This window comes from Zalophus californianus, chromosome 5, assembly GCF_009762305.2.
Source record: "Zalophus californianus isolate mZalCal1 chromosome 5, mZalCal1.pri.v2, whole genome shotgun sequence".
NCBI classification, from domain to species: Eukaryota; Metazoa; Chordata; class Mammalia; order Carnivora; family Otariidae; genus Zalophus; species Zalophus californianus.
In genome coordinates this window covers 125,357,449-125,382,273 of record NC_045599.1, presented here as the reverse complement: position 1 = coordinate 125,382,273, position 24,825 = coordinate 125,357,449, and the positions used below count along the sequence as shown (strand labels likewise).

The 24,825-nt window shown below is 36.3% G+C and overlaps 1 protein-coding gene across 1 annotated transcript in view; it reads left to right on the top strand.

Moving 5' to 3' along the window:
* The first annotated feature begins 6,480 nt into the window (after positions 1-6,480).
* NIPBL (NIPBL cohesin loading factor) overlaps positions 6,481-24,825 on the top strand; it is a 198,218-nt gene continuing 179,873 nt past the window's right edge. The window contains 1 exon segment of the mRNA XM_035727556.1: positions 6,481-6,806. The gene's annotated coding sequence lies outside the window, so the exon portion shown is untranslated.

Genomic DNA, 24,825 nt, shown 5'->3' with positions numbered 1-24,825 from the left:
CATCACATGTATTAGAAAGAAAAGCAGTATCTTACTGTTTGCATATTTTACTTACTCAACTTTTAATATCTGGTTTTTAAAGAATTCTCTTTTATGCTGCAAATTCTTTCCTGGGCTGTCCTTAATTTAAGCAGATGTTTTCTTTCAGTTTCCTTCATGCAAGGCAATTTTGACAGTCAAAATTGTCGCCCTGTCCGTATTTGACACACTGGTAGCCTTTCTACCCTTTTACTTGGCTTTCGGTAGATTAAACTCAAAAAGAGAACAGCTGCCAAACAGTCAAACAAACAAACAGGAAGTCATGTGGTCTTCCTTTGTAATCCTACCCTTTCAGGACTGACTTGGCTCCCTCTGCTGGTTAGTAATATAATTACTTTCTTAGTTCGATAGAGTATGTATTGCTTTGGTGAAATACTTGGGATACTAAGCTTTGGTTCAGTAACTGAATTAGAGATTCTTATGTTCTCTAAATTTTGTGTTGAGGTTTTAACCAAACTAGGTCTTAAATATCTATAATCAAAAGGAAACTGGCAGCATATGTCTGAAAAGAAACTTTTATTAATGCTCTTAGACCTGTCAATATACAATACTGAAATCTATACTGAAATCAGGCAAAACAGTAACGTTTAAAACAAATTTTACTGAAATGTCTAAATCCTATTAAGACATTCCAGTATGACAGAATCCTTATTTTCTGTTTGACAGTTATTTTTCATCATCTCATTTATACATCTCATTTTCATCTCATTAATTCCACAAATGGAATCAATGTTTACTATACAATTCTATACACAACACTCTCCTTTTAAAATTTCCCCCTTTTAAATTCTGTACACAATTTTAAGTACATTTATTTAAATATATAGGGTGAACTGGATGGCAAATGAAGGTTAACTACTTTAAGAAATTATTTACTGGGGCTAGAGAGAAAAGCCTTATTGACAGTTTGTTATTTTTTGGAGGAAGGAGGAGTTTCTATCATTTTCAGGGAATAACTTGTTCTTATAATTGCTCATGAAGGTAATAGTTTTCTTTGCATTCCTATCGCTAGTTAATAAACACTTGTTTTAAGATTGAAGAGAAGGTGGGAAGAAATAGAAACATCTTTTGCCTTATAATTTATTATTCTGTCTTCAGCATTTGAAATTAGAAAATGTACCTCAATAAATAAGAAAATAGTCATAGATCTAAATACACCGAATTTAGCTCTATTAGGAAATTCTTTCTTAAAACTTCAACTATATTTAACATTTCTACAGTTTATTACCTCCCCTCTATCTTAAGGTCACCTTTCTGAAATCAGTATCAAACCTCCTCTAAAATACCCTAGTGCTTCTCTAAAACTCCTCACTACATAGGCAACCAGAACTTCTTAGCACTCTTCTTCATTTTCTAAGGACAGAAGTAAAGGTAAAAACCTGAACTGTAGGTTTTTTTTAAAAAAAGTTTTTTGGGCCTATAACCCATAGTAAGAAATAGGTTATTACATGGTAACTCAGCACATGCACACAAAAATGGAATCAATGTTTACTTAAAAATACACTTTACCATGTGTAATGTACTTATTATAGAATCCAGATTCTATTCTTTTCTCTGTTTTAAATAAAAAAATGCTAGTTACAACCCACTAAATTTCATGACCCATAACGGTATATGACCAAGTTTTAAAGAAGATCTAGGGGTACCTGGGTGGCTCAGTTGGTTAAGATCATGACCTGCCTTCAGCTCAGGTCATGATCCTGGAGTCCCAGGATGGAGTCCCACATCAGGCTCCCTGCTCAGCGGGGAGTCTGCTTCTCCCTCTGACCCTTCCCCCCCTCATGTGCTTTCTCTCAAATAAATAAATAAAATCTTAAAAAAGAAAATAAAGCACTGGTCTAGTGGAGATGCTTTTAAGAGCATCATAAGCACTCCCTTCATACCTATTTTAGATGTTAAGTTTTTAATGGATTTTGTATTCTCCCTTCATAAAGTCATTTTTAATGTTATTACAGATTGGTTTAGGATTAAAATACATGTATAGTTTATCTGGTTCACATTCAGCATATGTGTAGGTTCCACTGAGATTAGGCTTTCATGAAGATTTAATGACCCTAAATAATCATATTGAAATATTACAGAAATGCTTTTTTTAAGGGCTTTACCCTATGTAATGCAGTGAAACCTGTAATGTAGTATAATTACTTTTATTTAGGAGTATAAAGTACAGATACACAAAAATGTAAATACAGGTAAGTCATAGGATTCTATGTGGATGGCATGAATAATAAAATCTATGAATTCAGAGAAAATGAAGGATTAATGAAAGGACAAAACTCGTTCTTAAAGGCCAAGATGAAGAAAGTCCTTGAGGGGGAAAAAACCATTACTTTCTATCATCTTAACAAAAATGGATAAAATACATTGAATAACCTTCATAGATACTATCACAAATTTGATTAGGTATTCACTTGGAAAACTTGAAACAAGAACATATTTACATACTGTTGTTTGATATTTTTGTAGCTCACCCTCAAATCAACATCTATACTGAACTCATCAAAGTTTCTTAAAATCAAAACCATCCTAAAAGTTACTTAATTTCCTAAATATGAAATTTTAGTAGAGTATGAAATAGTCTACAAAACATATACACATAACATGTTCTTTACCTTTTTTCTGTAAGAGTTAATTTTATCACTAACATTTTATCACTAACAAAGGACTGAACTGGTAGGCATAAAATAGTGTGGAAATGACTTTCTAAAATTTTTCATTTCCATCACTTTATGGCAAACTATCTTGAAGACAAATTTTTTAAAAAATTCATAATTTGTAAATTGTACCAACTCCTGCTGACATTCAATATTTAATCCTTGAAATCCATTTAAAATATTTTATTAAATCTTATGCAATTTATTGATCAAGAATACATACAGGAATATCCAGGAATATAAAATAAAGAAATAAAATTAGTGCAACTCAGTACTTAAAGCAAGGAGGCAATATTAGGCCAGATTAAGGGCTATCTACAAATTATTGACAAATCAAGGATATAACAATGAAATATAAAGCCACCATAAATCAACTGATTTGGGACATAAAGATTTAAAAATGTAAAAGCAAAATAGATGGATGGTGATGATCAAAATAAGCAGCTCTCTTTCCCCCCCCCCAAAAAAAAAACCAAGAAAGGAAGACAAATCAAGAAAACACTAAGATTAGATTAAGAGATTTTACACAAGATCTCAACTTGGAGACTTAAATTCAGGCAAGCAAAACACTAATTGATTTAATAGAAAAATATTCTGTATGCATTGAAACAATTTAATTCTGTGATCTGCAAAAAAAACTGATATAAACTATATACAAGTTAAAACCCTTAAAGGTAGAGACCTTGTCTGTTTTCCTTCACTAAGGTATATAAGAGATGCTTATCATAAAGCTAATTAGCACCTAATCTTTAATGAGGGAAGTGAAAAATAACATCTCTAAAATTTTAAATGCTACAATAATGCCAAGACTTTTGTTACCTAGACATGCAAAATTAGTAGTTCACCAGTAACATTTAAGAAAGTATATAGGAAGATAATTGTTTCCTTAAGCAAACTGAAATACTGTTTTGAAACTGAGTGAAAAACATATTCTGAGCCATCTGTATATTACTTAAAGCTGTTCTTAAGATTAATGGGTAAACTTAAAATGAACAGCCTGTTGGATTTACTAAGCAACATCTAACTTTGTATTAATGGTTTTAAAGACTGTCTTTCCTTCTACCAAAAAATTCAATACATTAAATATTATTTGGAATGTCACTGCCAAAAGCTTAATGCATGGTTTCTAGTTTACTGGTATACGTTCTTATTTTAAAAGGCCTATTTTCCCAGGCAATAATAGGAAATAAAAATTCTCAATTTGTTTTGAAAAATGATTATCAATTTATTGGTATATCCAGTGCTATCAAAAGCTAAGTACATGTAATGAACAGCAAACTAAAAGGTGAATTAAAAATATCCACTCTGCATGATCTAAGCTTTCACTGAGTCTTCTTCAGGAGGAAACTGTAAAATTGAATCTCACTAGTATTTGCTTTGCTTGACAGCATAACTGTATAGTAACCAAAGCAGCCATATGTGGCCCTCTAAATAAAGCCTCAGAAACATGCACCTTTTGAATCATTGTGCTTGGTACACATTTTGTGCCCAATAAATACTTGCTGAATGAACTTTTCCAGTAGTGCTGGATTTGGGCTAGGCCAACCAAATTCTCACATACTTGAATTTCGGCCGTATTTTGCGAGAAAGAGGGCAAACGGGATAAAGAATGTAGTTTGTGATTCAGGAAGAGAGCAAATCTAATTGGCCCAGTATGAATATGATCATGTGATCTACTAATCAACTGTCCTCTAGCAAGCCCATTTACAGAAACCTAAAAACAATTATCACTAGTTTGTGGGCTTCTGAAATTGTGGAGGGTGAATGTCTAGAAGTGGTGCCCTTCTCTAGAACTCTGTAATAAACTCGGTTTTTCCCGATTTTTTTTTTCAGTTTTCACAAATCTTTAATAAGGTTCTCTGTAGCATGTAAGTGTATATATTAAGAGCTAGAGTTCAGAAATTGCTGTGGGGGAGGGTGCGGGGGGAGGTCAGGGCCCTTATAATTGTCATTTATTCATTAACCAAATATTAAGCATCCACTGTGTATGTCAGGCATTAGTCTAGACACCCTTTCTCCACAAAACACTAGTGGAGAAGAACAAAACGTCCTGCCCTCCTGGAGCTTAACAGTCTACTGGGGGAAAACATAGTAAGATCAACACATAAGATCTATAAAACGCCTGAAGGATAAAGTGGGAAAGGGGGACAGGGGACATGCAGTTTCAAGAGGGGGCCACGAAAGTCCCGAGGTGACATCTGAGCAAAAACAAAGGTGAGGGAGCAAGCCCTATGGATTCTTGGGGGAAAGAGGCTGGCACAGGCAAGAGCAAGGGCAGAGGTCCTGCTCGCAAGAATGTCAGGGCAGCTTCTCCCCCAACCGCGCGCAGTATTTAGGCCACGGTCAAGACTAGCTTTTCCTCTCGGCTAGATGCAATGCCACGGCAGGGTCTAGAGTAAAGGAGTAACAAGATCTGATTTAGTCTCTCCAGTGATTTTTGAAGCAAATGGAATAACCTGAGTGCAAATTTTCCCATTTCCTTTTAGCGTATTGGAAAACATACACGAATACGTAACCAATTAACGTATAACCTAAGTTCATGAAACTAACACAAATTTCGTCCCGCTTGAATAAAATTCGCTTACCTACAGCACTTTTTACCTGAACAAAAGCCCCCCCTTCAGTTTACACTAACAGAGAACTGCGAAAAGAAGTTTGTTACAACAGGAGACCACAAGAAGCATGGCACTGTACACACAATCACATCTGTGCTCCAGCCTCGTGCAGTACCTCACTGTTTCAAATAGAAAGAGGAAAACGACGTTGGAAAACGGCTGGCCCCAGCGCACCCCCCCCCCCCCGCCCCGGTCGCCAAGGTCCGCCGGTGGCCGGAGTCGCGGCGGGCGGCTCTCCCCGCGCGCCCGGCTCCACCCACACCTAGAGAAGGGCGCGGACCCGCGCGCTCCGGCCCCGCCGCCGACCAGCTCCTCGTTCGCACAGCGTCGCCTACAGGCCTTTATCCCGACAGTTAGGGAAGAACCAAAACCACCGCCAACAAAAAGACCAGAAAAGACCGCATATTTCCAGAAACCAAAGCATCACAAACACGATTCCAATTTAATCCAGCTGGGACTCTTCTTCACCTCCAAGGGTTGCGTTCTCGTTCTGCAGAAACAATGCAGAGACGGGCGTAGAGTTCAGCCTCTCCAGAGGAGAGAAGGTGTACGATACATCCATCCACCAGACTGCAGAGACACCATTTAAAAAAATGCACCGTCGCCGTCGAATCGCGGGCGTCCTCTACCTGGCCGCCCCGAGCTCGGCTCCCTAAGCTAATGACCACCAGCTGGGTTAGCGAGCTTGGCCCGTGAGCCGGGTCGGGCCTGAGCGCCCCTCACGCCCACGACCACCACCGAACTCCGGCCCCGCTCCGGTCGGCCTCCAGGAAAATAAAAGACCGGGGAGAGCCGGCCCGCCCGTGCCGCAGCGAAAACGCCGCTCCGCAGGATCGACAATAAAAGGCAACATCCGCAGACGCTCTGAGGAGAAGGGCGCAGAGGAGAGCCGCCAGCGCCTGCTGCCGGCCCCGGCCCGCCCGGGCGCGGGGTGGTGCGGCGCGGCGTGGTGCGGCGCGGCGGAGGACGCGAGCCGAAGTGGCGGCGGCAGCGGCGGTGGCGGAAGTGGAGTGGGGAAGAGGGGGTGGTTGTTAGTGTTTGGCGCCGGCGGAGGGAGTCATTCCTGCAGCTGCACTTCCGGTCGGCATTTTGTTCTGAGAGGGAGAGACGGAACGAGAGAGAGACACACACAGGGCTCCTTCCCCCCCCGCCCTCCCCCCCCTCCCTCCGTCGGTACCGACTCACCCGACACCACCAAGCCGCAGGGAGGGACGCCCCCGCCGACAGGAGGATTGGTTCCCGGGCCGGCGGCGATGCCCCCCCGGTAGCTCGGGCCCCCGGTCGGGTGTTTGTGAGTGTTTCTATGTGGGAGAAGGAGGAGGAGGAGGAAGAAGAAGCAGCGATTTGTCTTCTCGGCTGGTCTCCCCCCGGCTCTACATGTTCCCCGCACTGAGGAGACGGAAGAGGAGCCGTAGCCACCCCCCCTCCCGGCCCGGATTATAGTCTCTCGCCACAGCGGCCTCGGCCTCCCCTTGGATTCAGACGCCGATTCGCCCAGGTAAATTCCTGCTCTTTATTTCGGCGGCGGCGGCGGCGGCGGCGCCAGGTCCTCAGCGTCTCTCCTCCTCGCTCCCCTCCCCGCCGTTTCCTTAGCGGCCCCAGGTCTCCTCCACGGGCGAGTCTAGAGTTCGCTCCTCTCTGGTGGCAGCCGCCCTGGGTGGCGGTGGTTTTGTACTCTCTCCCGGCCGGCTCCGGTGGCGGGGACTGGGCTCCTGCCGGGCGGCCGGGGAGGCGTAGGCCCGGCGGAGAGTGCAGGCCGCGGGCCAGCGGAATCTACTTGAGCTCGGGGATTAGGAGAGCTCCGGGCTGAGCGGAGCTACTGCTGGTCGGTGACAGGCCTCGCCCGGGAGAAGAGCCGTAGCTAGTGAGGAGGCGGAAACAATACAACTAACAGCAAATGTGCCCTGATCGTCCCCATATTTACAACTTTCCTGGTCCGGGAGTGGGGAACGTCCCAGTGAAACAAACAACCCCCCTTCTTCCCCCTGTGACCCCATGAAGGGAGGAAGTAGTTTCAGTTAGTGAGACAAATGTAAATACTCATACACGGATCCAGTGCTAATTCTTGTCCTGTGTAAAACTTGTTTGGACATTAGAAAGTTAATAAAGACTCATTTTCTTTTTTTTTTTTTTGAAGAATTAAATTGCCCACATGAATATTTAATATAGAAAACCGTGGTGTGGTAGACACTGCATGTGCCCCCCCTTCACCAAGAGCTTTTATGTTGTTGTTTGACAGTGTGTGTTGCACATGGACTTTTTATTCAAAGGCAAGTGTGAAGTACTTGACAGGTTTACCTTGCCACTTTAGATTTGTGTGCGTTATATAAGGACAATTTTAAACGACTATACATAAAATACTCAGGTACTTCCTGATCTAAGCGTGTAGAAGCATAAAAAGAGTATTAAATGTTCTGAGAATGGTACCGAGGTACAGGTAAAACCAATTTTCTTTAAAAGCATAGAAATTAAGTTATGCTTAAAATCCCAGGGAGGTTAAAAAAAAAGGTAGAAGGTGCCATCCTTTCATGTCAGGGCAGATCTTCTTGAGGTCCCAGGATTGTCATTGGCTGTTTGTGCCCATGATGTTTGACTGTGTAATGAGAGAGGTGTCATTTTAATAGGTCAAATGTATCTGTAAATGCTAGAGAAAAATATTAGTTCTGCCTTAACAAATTCTAGTTCACGAGTAAAGTGTTCAGAGCTTGTTTATTAAGGCGTTGGTAAGGTAGGTTGGTATAAAGGAAAAACAATCAATTTAAAAGTCCTCAGCCGTACAAATTGCATAGAAAAAAATAAATGTACCTGGCATTAGACTATTTTGATACTTTGTCTCATATTCACTAAAGGAAAACTTTCACTGGTTAGAATGAAGCAACACTGATCAACAAAGTCCCTTGTTTTACTAATGGGTGTTACATTGGTTCGGATTTTTTGTGCCTTATTAAATTATTATTGTCATTGTAGAATAAGTAACTTTTCTGAAGGTTATTTTTGAGTTTAGCACTCTGCTTAAAATAAATTGTTCCACATTTCCAGCAAACGTATGGATAAATGTTAAAAAGAGTGAAGTTAATATAGCTGTCACGTACTAGGCATGTTTTTAATGCTATAAATCCGTGTAGTAGTCAGTAGCGTGTCCGTGATTTGTATTGGTCAGGGAGCAGTTTGAATTTTAAAAAGCCTGAAGCTCCTGCTGAGCCCCAATCCCGGCCTCCCTCCCTCCCACTAATCTCCCATTCCTGTCTTTGTGCTGCCTGCTCCTGTTAGACACTGTTTGCTGCAGGGCCTCAGGCCTACACTGGGTGGGGGGCAGGCGAATGGGGGCTTGTTGGGGGGGAGGGAATACAGAAGGGAGGAACACTTCACATCTTAAGCAGAGAGTTTGGGACTGGGGGGGGGGGAGTGTGGCGAGCGGGTAAGGGTTTCAATATAAATGTTTGAAAGGTCCTTATGTGAACCTGAGATGCCTTTACAACTTTTATTTAAATAAAATACAGAGACGTATGTCAAGGATGAACATATTTCTACTAAAGGTAATGGGAAGGAGGAGTTCTCCTTGCTTAGTTTTCATCAACAGAAGCAACTTATTTTTAGAGTTTTATAGTTAAAGGGAGCTTTCTTACACAGATGTTTGAATCAATGCGTTAGATAACTGTTTATGTGATTGATTTTTTTTCTTGTGACTTTGGAATTAAAGTGAATTAGTTCTTACCAGATCTTATTTTCCCAACTCTACATATTTAGTGTTTTGTAAGTAATACAGGTTGTATGATAGCTTTCATTAAGATAGTATAAACATTTTAAAGTAAATTGAAAATATTTTTTGTTTGATCCAAACCAATTATATGAGTTATTTTTAAAGGAAGAAACATTGTAAAGCTCAAATAAAACCCTAAACTTGAACTTTAAAATTTTTGACAACTTCGTTGGAAGGAATAGTTTGTATTTCCCTAGAGACTATAAATACTCTGTTCTACCTCCCCTGTATTGGTTGTATGGATAGTCACCAGTGGCTATTTTTGTATTTCTACTGTTATTTTTTTTTTAATTTAGTGAAAGAAAACCCTTTAAGTGTTCCAGTAATCTTGTAATGTTAGTTGTATTATTTGGAGAAATAATTCCTAGTATTATTCAACAGTGTGGTTTATTGTTTCTCTCGAGTCTATAGAGCTACCAATAACTTACAGTAATTACTTGAAAAGAAAGCAACTTTAAAGTAGTGAAAGCCTAGTAAATCAAATTAAAATTGAATATTAAATAATTATTTTTAGTGTTTTGATAAGAGTATATAGGATGCTTCTTCTTGGAACCATTCAACAATTTGTTTACTATAAGTTATTGGAAAGCATTTTGAACCTATCCTAGGGATCATTATAATACTGCCCCCTTTAAGAAGAAAAAAGTTATATTTGAAGAAAAATTGTCTATTTCAGATTATCTTTGGGGATGAAAAGTAAAAGTTTTTAGTATGGTAGTAAACCAGGTTTTGTTTTTTTGCATAGCGATCGTGATTAAATTTCAGAAATACTATGAGCAAAGCTATACCAATTCAAATATGAAATCTTTTTTTATTTGAAGCCAGACTAACCATCTCAAACATGTATTTTCTAAAACTATATTAATTTCATATTTAATTTTTTGGTACTAATCCATCATCAAACTGCTATAGAAACATTTGAACCTACCTAGTTCATATTTTGGCATACCCTATATTTATGTAAAAATTAGTAATACAAGAGTAGATAAAAACTAAAGAGTTTGATTTTTATATAGTTTCATTTAACTTTCCCCACCCCATTGCTTATTAGGAAAAGGATAATTTGTGAGTAATTCTGGAATTTTAAAATACGATTTTAGTTTTATGTGAAGTGATTGGGAAGACTGAGGTAAATAAAAGTTCCTTTAAGAGAAATGTAACTTCAGTGCTGTTGATCACATTTATTTGCTATAAAATGAATAGGAAATTACTGACCAGGAACTTTATAGAAACCTGGTAATGAACTGTTTAGTTGAAGATACTTATTTTAATATCCTGAGCATATTAAGTTGGCTTTGGTGGTAATTTATGGTACTATATAGCCTTTAAAAATCATTTCAAAATGTACTTTTTAGGCACAGCTTTTCTATTTTTAGCAGTTGTCATTTATAATTATTCTTTGAGTTTTTAAAATGGTTCTTTTTCAAGGTGACCTGAGTTCATTTTTAAATATTCCCATTTCCCTGTGAGAGAAGTGACCAGCATGATTTCCATTTTTTGATGAAAAACTTGATACTCAGAGGCCACATGATTTGTGTAGATTCATGTGGTGAATGAGAATAAGGGATTCTCTTGCTTTTACTAGTTTTTTATTAAATTATGTTGCTTTAAGGAAGTGTGAGCCCTGGTCATGAAGCTAGGTATTGCTGTTGCTCAGTGCCGACACTGATACCTTAAGTGACTTTTTCAATGATCAGAGTCCAAGGTGCTTTTTCCTCTTCTTTAGGGAGATATGATACCTGTCTCTTGATTGTATTTTCCTGGTATGAAAATAGTACTTTTACATTAGAAATCCTGACCTTGTGTGTATGTTTGGTGTTTGAATGATTAAATTTATTTACATTTTGTTCCTCCTTAAGAATGTAAATCAGTTAACTGTATTTGTAGTAAATATAGTAACTCCTGAAAGTGTTTTTATAGAGTGGAATTTTAACATTTCTAGTTGATTTAAAAGCAATTTTAAAAATACCATGTCTGGACGAACCATGAGAGACTATGGACTCTGAGAAACAAAATGAGGGTTCTAGAGGGGAGGGAGGTGGGGGAATGGGTTAGCCTGGTGATGGGTATTAAAGAGGGCACGTATTGAACGGAGCACTGGGTGTTAAACAATGAATCATGGAACACTACATCAAAAAGTAATGATGTAATGTATGGTGATTAACATAACATAATAAAATAAAATTTAAAAAAAAACACCATGTCTCGAGGCACCTGGGTAGCTCAGTCGATTAAGCGTCTGCCTTTGGCTCAGGTGATCCCAGGGTCTGGGATGATCCTTGATCACTGGGGAGTCTCCTTCTCCCTCTGCCTGCCACTCCCCCTGCTTGTGTTTGTGCTTTCTCTCTGTCTCTGACAAATAAGATCTTTAAAAAGAAATAATAAATAAAAATATCATGTCTCTTTACTTATAGTCATCATTGTAATTTTAAAAAGTATTTTATGAGCTCAGAATATTTTAACCCAAGTAAGTAATAAAAATGATTTTAGATATTTGGTCTTACATATTATTTTGTTTGGTATAAATCTAGGGTCAATTTTAATGAATTGTTTTTTAAGGCATATTTCTTTCTATCTCCAAAGTGATACTGTTAGGAGAGATTATTACTTAATACAGCATTGCCAGCTAGATAAGATTTTGAGGGCTTATTATGTGCCAGGAATTGTGTTAAGTATGACCCTGTATTATTATCTCATTTAAAATAAGCAGCTCAGGAAATAGAAACAGTAATCCACAATTTACAGATGAAGAAACTGAGGCTGGAAAGGTTAGAAAATTGCCCGTTGTCTTATAATTAGTAAATGTCAGTCTGGTTTATATTTTTTCTTAAGGATTTAGGATTCTACATTTCTAGTTTTAATAAAATCTTCATTTTTTGGTTGCTCGGTTAATTCAGTACTTACAAGTCATGTAGTCAAGGAACCTGTGTACTTTCGGCAAAGAACTAAAATAGTATTCAGAGTGTATATCCTATATATATGTTTGAAATCATCAAATCTTTACTGTCTAATATTTTAGTGTTTGTTAAGCAGTCTGTAATTTTTACTTTTATTTTTATTGAGTTGAAATTGTCAAAGCATCAATTTCTAGAAAGGGAAAATGCAGCTTTAGAGAGTTATTTCATTCATAGAAATGTATATGACCAATTGTAATATAGTAGATAAATCTATAAATTAGTATGGTAATTTTTAAAAATTCTAGTGTTTCTATAGCCAAAGAATGTTAATCCTTTCAAAGTCATCAACTTGGGAAGTTGTACACTTATTCTAGAGCTTTTGCCATACAATCTTACAGGGATTCCTTTAGTGAATACCTTTAAAGCCTTTGAGATAGTCTTTTTTTCTTTTTCTTTTGTGGGCCTTAATGGCAAATCTTTATCTTCAGGGGTGAATTTGAGTTTTAGAGACTTGTAAAAAGCAATTTAGAACTTAGTTTAGGATAACTGAGATTTAATAAGATCTTTTTTTTTATCAAAGATTTTGTTTATTTATTTGACAGACAGAGACACAGCAAGAGAGGGAACACAAGCAGAGGGAGTGGGAGAGGGAGAAGCAGGCTTCCTACAGAGCAGGGAGCCCCATGTGGGGCTCAATTCCAGGACCCTGGGATCATGACCTGGGCCGAAGGCAGACGCTTAACGACTGAGCCACCCACGCACCCCAATAAGATCTTTTTTGTATGCCAGACACTGTATTGAGTGGTTTACGTTTGTAATACGTAATATTATTGAGTGGTTTCCATCTACCATGAATCTTCAAGGTATATAATATGAGTCTGGTTATGTTTATGATTCTAAGATTCTTGAGAAAACTGAGGTATAGAATGATTAAACGACTAGCTGAAGGTCCCATAGCTGACAAGTGGAAGAAAGTAGAGGAAAGACTCCAGAGTTGATACTTTACCTATCAACCTTAACCACTACAGTGTGTATCATGCTTTGAACCTCTAGCTACCCTGTGAGGTTAGTGATGTGTTCTTGTTTTACAGACAAGGAAATTAAGGCTCATCATGTTTAAGAACCTAGTCCAGGGTAGCAAATCTAGCAAGTGTTAGAGGTGTAGGACTCCAGCCTAATATATCTAATTCTAAAATGTCCTTCCATTCTATCACCCTGCCTCTTCAACATTTATAATACGCTTTTTGATGAAAAGGGTAGGTTTCGTTATAAAGCAGTGAACCGTTTTATGTCTTATAAAGAGGATTTCTAAAATGTTTTGGTTAATTATAGATGATTGATTATACTCTTCTGTAAAATACCTTTGTTCGTTTACACCTCATATAACATACAAAATGTATACACCAATATGCATTTAAGTAAGATTTATTTTTAAATATATGCATGCTGTGTTTATGGAAATTGGCAAAATGTGGAAAAGGTACTTTTTTTCATAATATTGTGATTCAGTTATTTCTTATATAAAAATGTCAAGCATTAAAAAATATTCTAAAGATACATTAAACTTCCAACATAGTTTATGTAGGTAAATTGTTTTGCCATCTTACATGTGTGTAACATCAGTTAACACAAACGTACCAAACTTTTCAAGTGTTCTTTTGTATACATTTGCCTTTTGGCATAAAGGAAAAACATTTTCATATGCAGAAACATGGAATTAGCATTAATTTACTAAAATAATTTTTTATACCTGGTCTGTGAGTGGATGTTTTAAGAAGTAACACAGGTAAAATTTTTACATCTCCTGAAAAATTCAGAAGCTATGACATAATTTTGAAATACTCAGTTCCTTTTTGTTGCAGTTATTTGGGTCATTTGTACTTCTCAATCCTTTGGTCTTATGCTAAAATGAAATGTGTACTTGTTTTAATAGGAGTACTGTTTTTTAACAAGTTATTGATTCTGGGTACCTTAAAAACTTACAGAGATTGAAACACTAATGAATTATTAAAACTTAAAATATAGTTTACTCTAAAAATATTAATCTTTATGATTTTATATTTAATTTTTTAATTTGCAAAATGAAAATGTCCTTGAAATTAATCCTAATAAGGAAAATAGATCACTGACTTTTCTGAACACTTCTACTTGGCAACCTTTTCAAGAATTTTAAACTGGCTTTTCGTTGTCTTTATCTGATAGGATTGTGGCTTGCCAATTTCCACCTAAAAAAAATTGATCATCTGAGTTAGGCTATATGTAATTTAGTTTTTCCTTGGTAATGACCAAGGAAATTTTGAAAGTTTATAGAGTGTAAATTGGGCATAGATTCCCCTCCCTTTTTAAAATACCGTTCTTAAAAAATTGATGCACATGGCAGTTTTATTCCCCCCAAGGTTCTGCCTATGTCTCAGAAAACTCTAAAGTTGAAATGTAATGCCCTAAAAGCTGTTACCATTCTTTCCCCTTTGAGAAAAGAATTAAGAAACCAGTACTTATGCCATAACCTACCTTCAGGTTATCTTGAAAGACATACATGACATATGCTTTTAATTTAACTCTGCTAATCTTTTTACCCTTTTCTTTTTCCGTTTTCTTATGTGTTTCTTCCTATCTTTGTCAATGTCCTAAGCAAAAATTTTTTTATAGCATAGTGAATACAGGTGGTGCTTTTAATGTGGATGGTTCTGTATTATTTTCCTTGATGAAACATTGAGCAGTTTGAAAGTCCTCAAATTCTGAGATCTTCATAAGTTCAAAATGTTAGAAAGTATTGATATTAACTGTGAAAATGTATATTTGTGTAGCAATCCTGCTTTCTTCTGTAGACATGTTACTTCTCAAAACGTCTACTCACAGACCAGAAATTTCTTTTAAGGTGAAAGAGAAAGCATGGCCTTTTTTTGTGAAAGTTTCTCTGGTTATTCCATGTCATAACATTAGTGAGTTTATTACTTGTATCTCTTTGATAAAGTAATTTGCTCCTGTGTCTGTAAGCCATACTAAGCCACCAGCTATCTGAAAGGAGGGAGACTTGTATTATTTTCATCTTTATGTCTATAATACCATCACAGTGCTTTTCCTGTTTTGCAAGTATTCAATACATTTTTGTTGAACTGATTGATTAGAATTGAGCTATATATTTCCTAAAGGTACATTTTTAAATCTAAGCTTAGTAAGTAGCAGTATATGTTTGTGCTAGTTTTGAAATATAATTTTCTTAGATATATGTTTTCTTAAGGCTTCTTCTTGGGTAAGACCATTTTATTTACATACATCCCAACAATGCACACATAACAACTTGTGTGTAAAAATAAATCAAAAAGAAAAACAAAACAGAGTTCCTTTTTTAGTTGTTAGTAAGGACTGTAAAGTATATGGAGGGTTTTTTGTTTTGGCCCCTTGGACAATAGAATTGAGAATGAGATACTGAGGGAAGGTATCCAAATACTTTCTTGTTTTAAGCTCAAGACTGATTTATTATAGTTTCAGTTTTCTTTGCTAATTTATGTACTGTGTATAATAACAATGTGGATAAGTTAACTGTAATGAGAAATACATTACAGTACATTAAAAATGCTATTCATGCATGGGTACCTGGGTGGCTCAGTTGATTAAGCATCTGCCTTCGGCTCAAGTCATGAGCCCTGCATCGGGCTCCCTACCCAGTGGGGAGTCTGCTTCTCCCTCTCCCTCTGCCTCTCCCCCCACCGCCGCTTGTGCGCTCTCTCTCTCTCATTCACTCTCAAATAAATAAATAAAATCTTTTAAAGAAATGCTATTCATATAAAATAGTGCTATTTATACAAAATTTTAGATGACTGAAATTTTCTAAAAATTTAAAGCTTATTGAAGTGTACACAGTAAAAGTCACTGTTTTAGGTACACAGTTTGATGAGTTTTGACAAACATGTTTAGTCTTGCAACCTCCACCACAATCAAAACATAGAATGTTTTCATCACCCCAAAAAGTTGCCTTATGTCCTTTGGTAATCAGTTTCTTACCCCTGTTCAGCCCCTGGCAACCACATGTAATTTCTGTCTTATAGTTCTGTCTTTTCTAGAATGTCATATAAATGGAATCGTACAGTATGTAGGCTTCTGTGATAAGTTTCTTTTGCTTAGCATAAGGCTTTTGAGATTCATCCATGTTGTTGCATGTATTAGTAGTTTGTTGGTGACTGCATTTTGAAATTGAATTAGAATACCCTTTAACTTTGGTACTACTGTCAAAAAAAACTGAACAACTTTAGATAATTTCTCTCATATCTTGCAGCTGCTTTACTATTGGACATAATGTTACTTGCCCATTTTTACCCCTCACGTCCAAAAAATTTGTAATTAACATTATTAGTAATTGTCAATTATTTATATGAGTTAATTCTGTCAGGTTAGATGTTCCACCAACCAGGTAAAATAGACATTGCCCTCTTTTTCATCACAATTAAAATAGGTAGCATCACATATTTTGAAAACATCTAGCACATAGAAACTGGAATAAGAAATGAGGGATGGTACAATAATAACTCACCAAAAATTGAGTTCACGTTTTAAGTTTAATGTTTGTTGTTTATACTAAAAATAGAGTATCAGTTATAGTGAAGAACAGTTAGTACCTCTCTTTTAACGCTTAAAGTTAGAGAAGCAGTGCTGTTTACTGAAAGTTGGGACAGATGATGAGTAAAGGACCATTTTCTGGTCATTTTATTTGACCACCTTTTTTGTTTTTTCACCACTCCCTTTTTGAAACCCCTTTCTCCCTTTGGTTCAGGGTTATCTCTCTTATTTTTCTTCCCCTGTGTATTTGACCTCTCATTTGTAGGCTCTTGCTAGTTCTTCCTCCTCTGTTCACCCCTTATGTATTGGTATTCCCAAGGTGGTTCTTAAGCCTTCGTTCTGTTCTCCCTTCCTGTTGATCCCATCTATTCATATGACTTTTTACATGCTTGTTACCTGTATGCTGATGACTCACAAATCTATCTCCAGAATGATATATTTCTCTTTGAGACAGATCCATCTGTCTACCAGGCATTTCCTGATGTCCTATAAATACTGTAAATTCAAAAGTATATAAATCTGAACTCATCCCTCAGTTGTTCCCTATTCTTACCACTTCCCCCCAAAAAAGAAAGAAATCTATTCTTACAACTATGTGAAGTAGGTGAATGTTTCCGCCATCACCTCACCTCCCTAAACTGAAAACTTGATGATAATGCTTGACCCTTTTCCTTTACTGTACCTTCAACCCAGTTGTTCATCCAGTGCTGACGTTCATAACACCTCTGAATATCACTTCAATCTATCCCTCTACTGTTTTTGATTCATAGAGTGGGCGTGTATATACAGCTTGTCAGTTGGAATAACTTCTAGCATTCTAAGAAGATGGCACTTGTGAAAGATGTGTTTAGTGTTAGGATATTTTTTATATGCTTGGGCTCTGGTATTTAAAATTAAGGTATATACACCGTGCCTGGGTGGCTCAGTTGGAAGAGTGTGTGATTCGAACCCCACGTTGGGTATAGAGGTTACTAAAAAAAATTTTTTTAATAAAATTAGGTGTAATCTTTATTAACATTCATGCTTTATAGCCTAAATGAGACTGTCTTCTGTACACATTTCCACTAAATCTAAAAATCTAGGGCTTTTGACATACAGCCCAGTGTATCAACCAGAACAGTTTGCTCCTTTATCCTTTTAGAGTACTATAATTCATAAATGTGTACATTCATTTCAATACTGTGTTCATGAGTTACAGAGCAGAGTCTGAGTTGAGTGGAAAATGGGAATGTAGGAGGAAAGGGTAAAGGAAGGGCTTTTAAATTAAGTTTCCTATACTATGGAAACAAGTTCACTTGAATAACTTTCACTTTTACTGCAGATAACAGAAAACTAAAGAAACAAATACAGTGGAATATGATACTGTTCAGTTGCTAGGCATTCAAACATTTTTAATGGCAAGAGTCAGATACCTTATAACTGTATTACTTGTTTATGAAGTTATTGGTGGTGGTTTTGTATAAACTTACAATGTTTCTTCCTTGGAATAAGAAGTTATTCCTTTCACTCCCCATTTGAACAAAAGGATCTGCCTAGAGTTACTGGTTTAAATGATCCTGAATATCATTTTGTAAAGGACATATTACAATGTGATGCTATCTTGAAAAACAAAGTAAACCTGTCTTCACTATATCTAGAGTTTATAACTAAAATAATAGGTGCTATATTTTGCTCTAGCGCTAATTACCATGTTTTTGAGAAAATGGGATCAATCTAAAGGTAGTTTACAAAGGCTGATGGGAGAACCCTGTCTTTATTGAGTCTTTGGTACCTTGTACATAGCAACCACTCAACAAACAATTGTTGAATAAATGAATTTAAATTATATTTCAGTTTTGGGACGAAGGACTAATTGGAGTGACAGAAGATAGGTGGGGCATGTTAAACATAGAGTAAGTTTGAACAAGAAAGAAAACACAAAGCCCAGAAAAGGTCGGACAACATTTAAAGCAAAGAACTAGTATAATTTAGCTAATTGCTTGTATTTGGACAATTAATTTGCTTAACTGGATAAGAAAAAAGTCTGTGTATAAGTGTTTTGGATTCTTTCTACTCTTTTATTCCTGCTTCAGCTTTGCTTCTGGTTGCAAGTATTGCGTCTGTACTTCCATCTTCACTGCTAAGGGACAGATTTGTAGGTTCAAGGCTAAAATGACCTGCAAAATCCACATATACATATTCAGAATTGAGAATTGGTGGGAAAGGGAGAGAAGTGTAGTTTTTCAGTCTTTTCCAGTTACTCAAGGTTTGTAGTGTGTGTCAGAGTGCCATTGCATGTCAGTATTCAGATGAAGAGGCCTAAAAACTAGAATTTAAAATGACTTAACAATTTGCAACAAGTTTGTTTGTGACTGTGCTAGAATACAGTTCAGTATCTGAATCTCTAATATGCTGTCTATCTGTTTGAGCCATGCTGCCACCTACATGAATTATCATACAATTTTAGTGATTCTGATTGTTTTCAACTAGAAGATAGCCACCAGAATTTTAGTGTTCTTTATAAAAGACTTCATAGTACACCAATTCTCCATTCCTTTAGTTTTTTTGGAAAATATAAAACTACTTACAGTTTTCTGGTATGCTAAGTAAGGCTAACTTGTGGAATTTAGAACTTAGAATCTTTTAAGAACTTCAAAGTTAAAGACTTCCTTTTTTTTTCCAATTATAGAAGCAGTATGGAAAAAACTACATGCTATTTGGAAAATAGGAAAAATATAATCTCATATTTTAGGTTTTTCCTACTAGGTTTTTAATAAAAATATTTATATGAAATATAATTTTAGTTAAATACGTATTCATGGTATAAATTATACATACATAGTCCTGTTTTCTCAAGGTTGTCTCATGAAGATTTTCTTCATTTCCTATGTAGTGTTCATAATTATTTAAAATGTTATCCCGGGGCACCTGGCAGGCTCAGTCAGAGGAGATGTGACTCTGATCTTGGGGTTGTGAGTTTGAGTTCCACGTGGGGTGTAGAGATTACTTAAATAATTTTTTTAAAACTTTAAAAAAGTCACCCAATAGTTTTGTCAGAGGATGAACCATAATTTCCTTCGTCATTCTGTTGGACATTTTATTTGCTCTTACTTTTTTCTATATAAAACTAAGGCAGTGGAACATCTTTATATGTACTGTTTGCCCTCCCTTTGGAGGTTTTATTCACTTAGAGTTAGAATACCATAAGTGGAAGTTGGGCCAAAAGTTTGAACATTTTTATGACTCTTAATGTGTATTTCCAAAAATAGTAATAATATGTATTTCCATAATCTATTTTCATTCATGTTTTAATTCATTCAGTAAATGCATTTTTTTCATATAGATGCAAATTCCCTCTTTAGATTATTCTTAGGTTGTTTAACTGCCCCTCTTCCCCACTGTTGTGGGTGTGATCTCTTTCAATATATTTTTGAACTTCTTGATGATGAAAATCATAGGCTTTTTCAAACTAGGTATATTATTTGGAGGTATATAGTGAAATTAGCATAGAATCTAATCTAAGCTAGCTGCTACCCAAGTGACATTTAGGCCAGTCATTAAGCTCATTTCTCCAACTGTGAACTGAAGAGGTTCTTGGGTGGTCTCAGGTTTTAGGATTTTCATGGACAAAGCAAAAGGGAAAAAAAGTAATTTAGATAAATGAAAGAAGGTAGTAGTTCCTAGAAATAAAGTTGCAGTTAAAGGATCATCAGTCTTTTATTAGCAGAAAACAAACAAAAAATGGTAAGGAGATTTCTCGATTGGAGCATACTAAAAAGAAAAGTAAATTTTTAGGTAGGTCCTAATACTTACTCCTGATATCTGAGGCATGAAATATTTAGTGTGGTGTGGACATGGCCATAATCTCATACTCATTCTCTTGTTCATCAAACATTGAATGTTACCTATGTCTCAGGACCTGTAAGATATTAGAGATGGTGAAATAAAAGACTCCAGCCTTGCCTTCAAGGATCTTTTTTTTTTTTTTTTTTTTTAGAGAGAGAGCATGAGGGGGGTGGGGCAGAGGGAGAGGAAGAGAGAGAATCTTAAGCAGGGTCCAGGCCCAACATGGAGCGTGATGCAGGCTCAATCTCAGGATCCTGAAATCATGCCCTGAGCCAAAATCAAGAGTCAGACACTTCACCAGCTGAGCCACCCAGGTGCCCCCTATGATCTTAAAGTCTAATATAGACAGATAAAGATTATATTACAGTATTAAGATTGACTAAGAGGAACGCTGAGAGGAATCACCTAATTTGAACTAGAGATGAGGTGTAAACTAAGTTTTGGAAAGCCATTAATTAGACTTGGGAGCCTATTGGTCTGGGGCAACAGTTCAATTTTGGAAACTGCAGATGCTCAGATTATTGGAACATGGGGCTGGAAAAGGAGCATGCCATAAATATTTGAAGCTGCAGAGAGGGGTAGAGTCCACATTTTGAAGGAATATATATGCTTTTACAAACTGCATTTTACTTTAAAAGCATTAGGGAACCAAGAAATTATTTAGTAATGAAATATGTTTTGTATTTGAAAAGTATTTTTTTTGGCAGCAATGCAGAGATTAGGTAGTAGGCAGAGAAAAGAAGGCTAGGGAAGCTATTTAGGAATTGATGAGGTCCTCGGTTAAAACAGTGAGAATGTGGAGGAGGAAACATAAAAAATGTTAAGGAAATAGCCTGGATACAGTTTGGTATTTTTATGTAGGTAGATTGGGTAATGGAGAATGAAAAGAGTCAAGGATGCTTCCTTGATTCTCAAGTTTCATACTTGTTGGGCTTGGAATGTGGAAGTTCCATTCACTAATGTCAGGAATATAGGAGAAAGTTTTACACATTGTACAATGGTAATGTGGAAGAAGGGAGGGAGGTGATACTACAATTTTAGGCATGTCAAGTTTAACTGACCTGTGAGAATTCACATGTAAGGTGGGTATGGGAGTCTAAATACTTCAGGTCTTTAGAGCTCAGAAGACATTAGACTTTTCTTCGGCAAAGTACATAATTAAGAATTGGTCTATTAGAGGATTATTTTCACGAGGAAGACATTTCTAAATTTATTTAGACTCTTTAAAAGGACATATAAAATTTAACTTTAAAACCATGTTGAAATCCTAGGATTCCTTTGTTTTCTTATCTGAGAATATCCAGTATAATAATCATTTTGTTATTATAGTTCTGGTATAGATATACAAATTAGAATTAGCACATAACTTTTAAAGCCAACATAAGTTAAATGACTTTTGACTGTCTATGAATAAGAATACAGTCTACCTAGAGAAAGACAAATACCATATGATTTCACTTGTATGTGGAATCTAAAAAACAAATGAATAAACAAACAAAAAAGCAGGAACAGACCCACAAATATGGAGAACAAACTGATGGTTGCCAAGGGGGGAGGGGAGTTGGGGGGATGGACAAAATGAGTGAAAGTGAGTGGGAAATAAAAGCTTCCAGTTCTGGAATGAATAAGTCACGGGAATAAAAGGTACAGCAGAGGGAATACAGTCAGTGGTATTTTATTAGTGTTGTATGGTGACAGATGATAGCTACACTTGGGGTGAACATAGCATAATATATAAACTTGTTGAATCTCCATGTTATATATCTGAAACTAATGTAACATTGTATGTCAACTATACTTCAATAAAAAATTTTTTAATAAAAAAGATACAAAAAGGAATGCAGTCTATGAAACACTGTATCACTTTTCATATTTTAGACAGAATGGATATTGAAAAATTTAGTGGCTTGGTCAAATTGTTGTAGACACTAATGGTTATTTGAAAATGACTTTCAGGGCTGACTTAGAAGATCTCTCCAATCTTAAATCAGGGTTAAAAGTAGAATGGGTGATACCAAGTGTTTCTGTTTTTGTTTTTTTGTGTTATTTTTTTTTAAGATTTTATTTATTTGAGAGAGAGAGACAGACTGTGATAGAGTTGGCAAGAGAGAGCACAAGCGGGAAGGAGAGGAGTAGGACGCTCCCGCTGAGCAGGGAGCCCGACATGGGGCTCGATCCTAGGACCCCGCGATCATGACCCGAGCCAAAGGCAGCCGCTCAACCAACTGAGCCACCCAGGCACCCATTTTTTGTTTTTTTGTTTTTTGTTTTTTTAAATCTTACTTGGTTTAAATTACCAGAAGAGAATAATACCATTTCTTCTTGAGGTTTTGCTTTTTAGTGTATGGATCATATATTACTGTGAACTTAGAATGACAAAATGAATGTTCTTGTATTGACTGTTTTCTATTGTACAAGACTCTTCCTAGGGCCTTCCTTCCAGCTTACTCAGAAGATTGCTTCTTTGGTTAGTTTTATACTGAATCCATACACATAATGAGATCTTTTAGTGAGAACTATGTTACTTTCTCATGGAGGGATTATCTTTACAAATATAATTAAGGGTCTACTTTTAGAATAATTAAATGGCAGTGGCTTTTTAAAAAGTATCATATGCAGGAATAATTATAAAGGAATCAAACTGATTTATCAAAAATAATTAACCAGGTGTCATAATGTCCAGATGGAAATTTGTGCATCCTAGAATCTAAGTACATTTAAGCAAATTACTTTTTTTTGTTTTGTTTGATTTGGTTACAGAGATGGCACACCAGAATCATCTAGGGAATTTTTTCAAAATATAACCCTTTTCTGGAGATGTAAAATAAGTTTGTAAGTTTCTCTTTTAGTTCTTCCCTTAGGCTTTTTAATCATTCCACAAGACTTAATTAAACACTATAGGCTTAGCAATGAATTCTAGGCATTTCATATTAAGATTTTCTTTTCAGCCTTCCTTCCAAATTTTACATGGCTGCCTAAAAGATCCCTCTTTTGTTCTATTCTGCAAAACATTATTTGTGAAGCATAAAGGAGCAAGAAACTGGTGAGTGGAATTATGAGTAAATTAGAATAAAAAATAGAATGGAGAGATGTGTTGAGTCTTGAATGGAGGGGAATTGGTGGATACTAAAGAGGACATAGAATTGAGGAAAGAAGTTAGCGTAGCAGACACTATAAATGAATTTGGCAGAATTGTTAAGAAATTGAAGTAAAAATTTTAAGATATTATTTATTTGAGAGAAAGCACACGTGTGCACATGCGAGCACAAGTGGGTGGAGGGGCAGAGGGAGGAGGAGACTATCCCGTGAGTGCAGAATACCAGGACCCAGAGATCATGATCCCAGCGGAAGTCAGATACCCAACCCACTGAGCCACCCAAGCACCCCTGAAGTAAAAATTTTAAAATACATATTTGTAACAGTACTTAAAATACTGTAAAAAATTATGAACTGACTGGTCTGTTCCTAAAGGTGGCTTATGTTTAAAAAAGTTTTCCCAAAAGTCAAATGTTGGATACATACTGCTTCAGAGTAACATGTAAAATGCTTAGAAGTAGTTAAGTCCTCAGCAAATATTTGTTATTTTTATTAGTTGACAGCTACCTTTCTCATTGTGATTTGATTAAAAATATATCCTTGTTGAGTATATTCCTAAATGAAAATCATCCAATTTGTGATATTTATAATGAATTATTAGGAAGGAAGATACTTGATAAGCAAAGAAAAAGTAATCAAATTGGCTCAAGTTCATATGGTATTGAAATATGAATACTCCTTCCAAATATAACTTTGCTGTATACCCCAGATCAACTGAAGTATCCCAGATAATAACTACCTATACAAGGAACTTGATTTAAATATCTCTAATATCTAATGTTAATTATGCCTCTAAAGGTGTTGTATTATACTATTACGTATGACAGTACATATATATGTACAATATATACATATATATCCACTAAATTTTGATAACTCATTTTGTATTTTTTTGCTTTATACCTTTTAATCGGAACATTTATCTTCTTTTTTCTCCATCTATCCAAATACTATCTTCTTTCTGTTGAGATCTTACAGGTTTTTTGGTAGGTGATAGAGGGAGGGTAGCATAACAGAATTACTAGGCTTTCCCCCCTGCCCAAGCTTAAAATACTTTCCCCCTTTTCTTCTGCCCCCTGATTCATGTGATCTCTTTTTTTTCTAGTACATACTTGTGTGGCAGAGTTAGTTAAGTTATATGTTGACTTCTCACATTTTCTTATTGTATATCAAGCTACAGTTTATTTTGTTTCATTTTATATTACTTGTATTATCTTCTCAATTAGATTGTAAACTTTTTGAAGGCAGGATCTGCCAGTGGTACCTGGTAAAGTGTTTTGCCTGGAGCAGCCCTTAGCAAGTGTTTGCTGATAATGTATGTGGCTCATCTGAACTAGGTTTAAAAGATTTGGAAAATATCTCACATTCTCACAAACCATAAA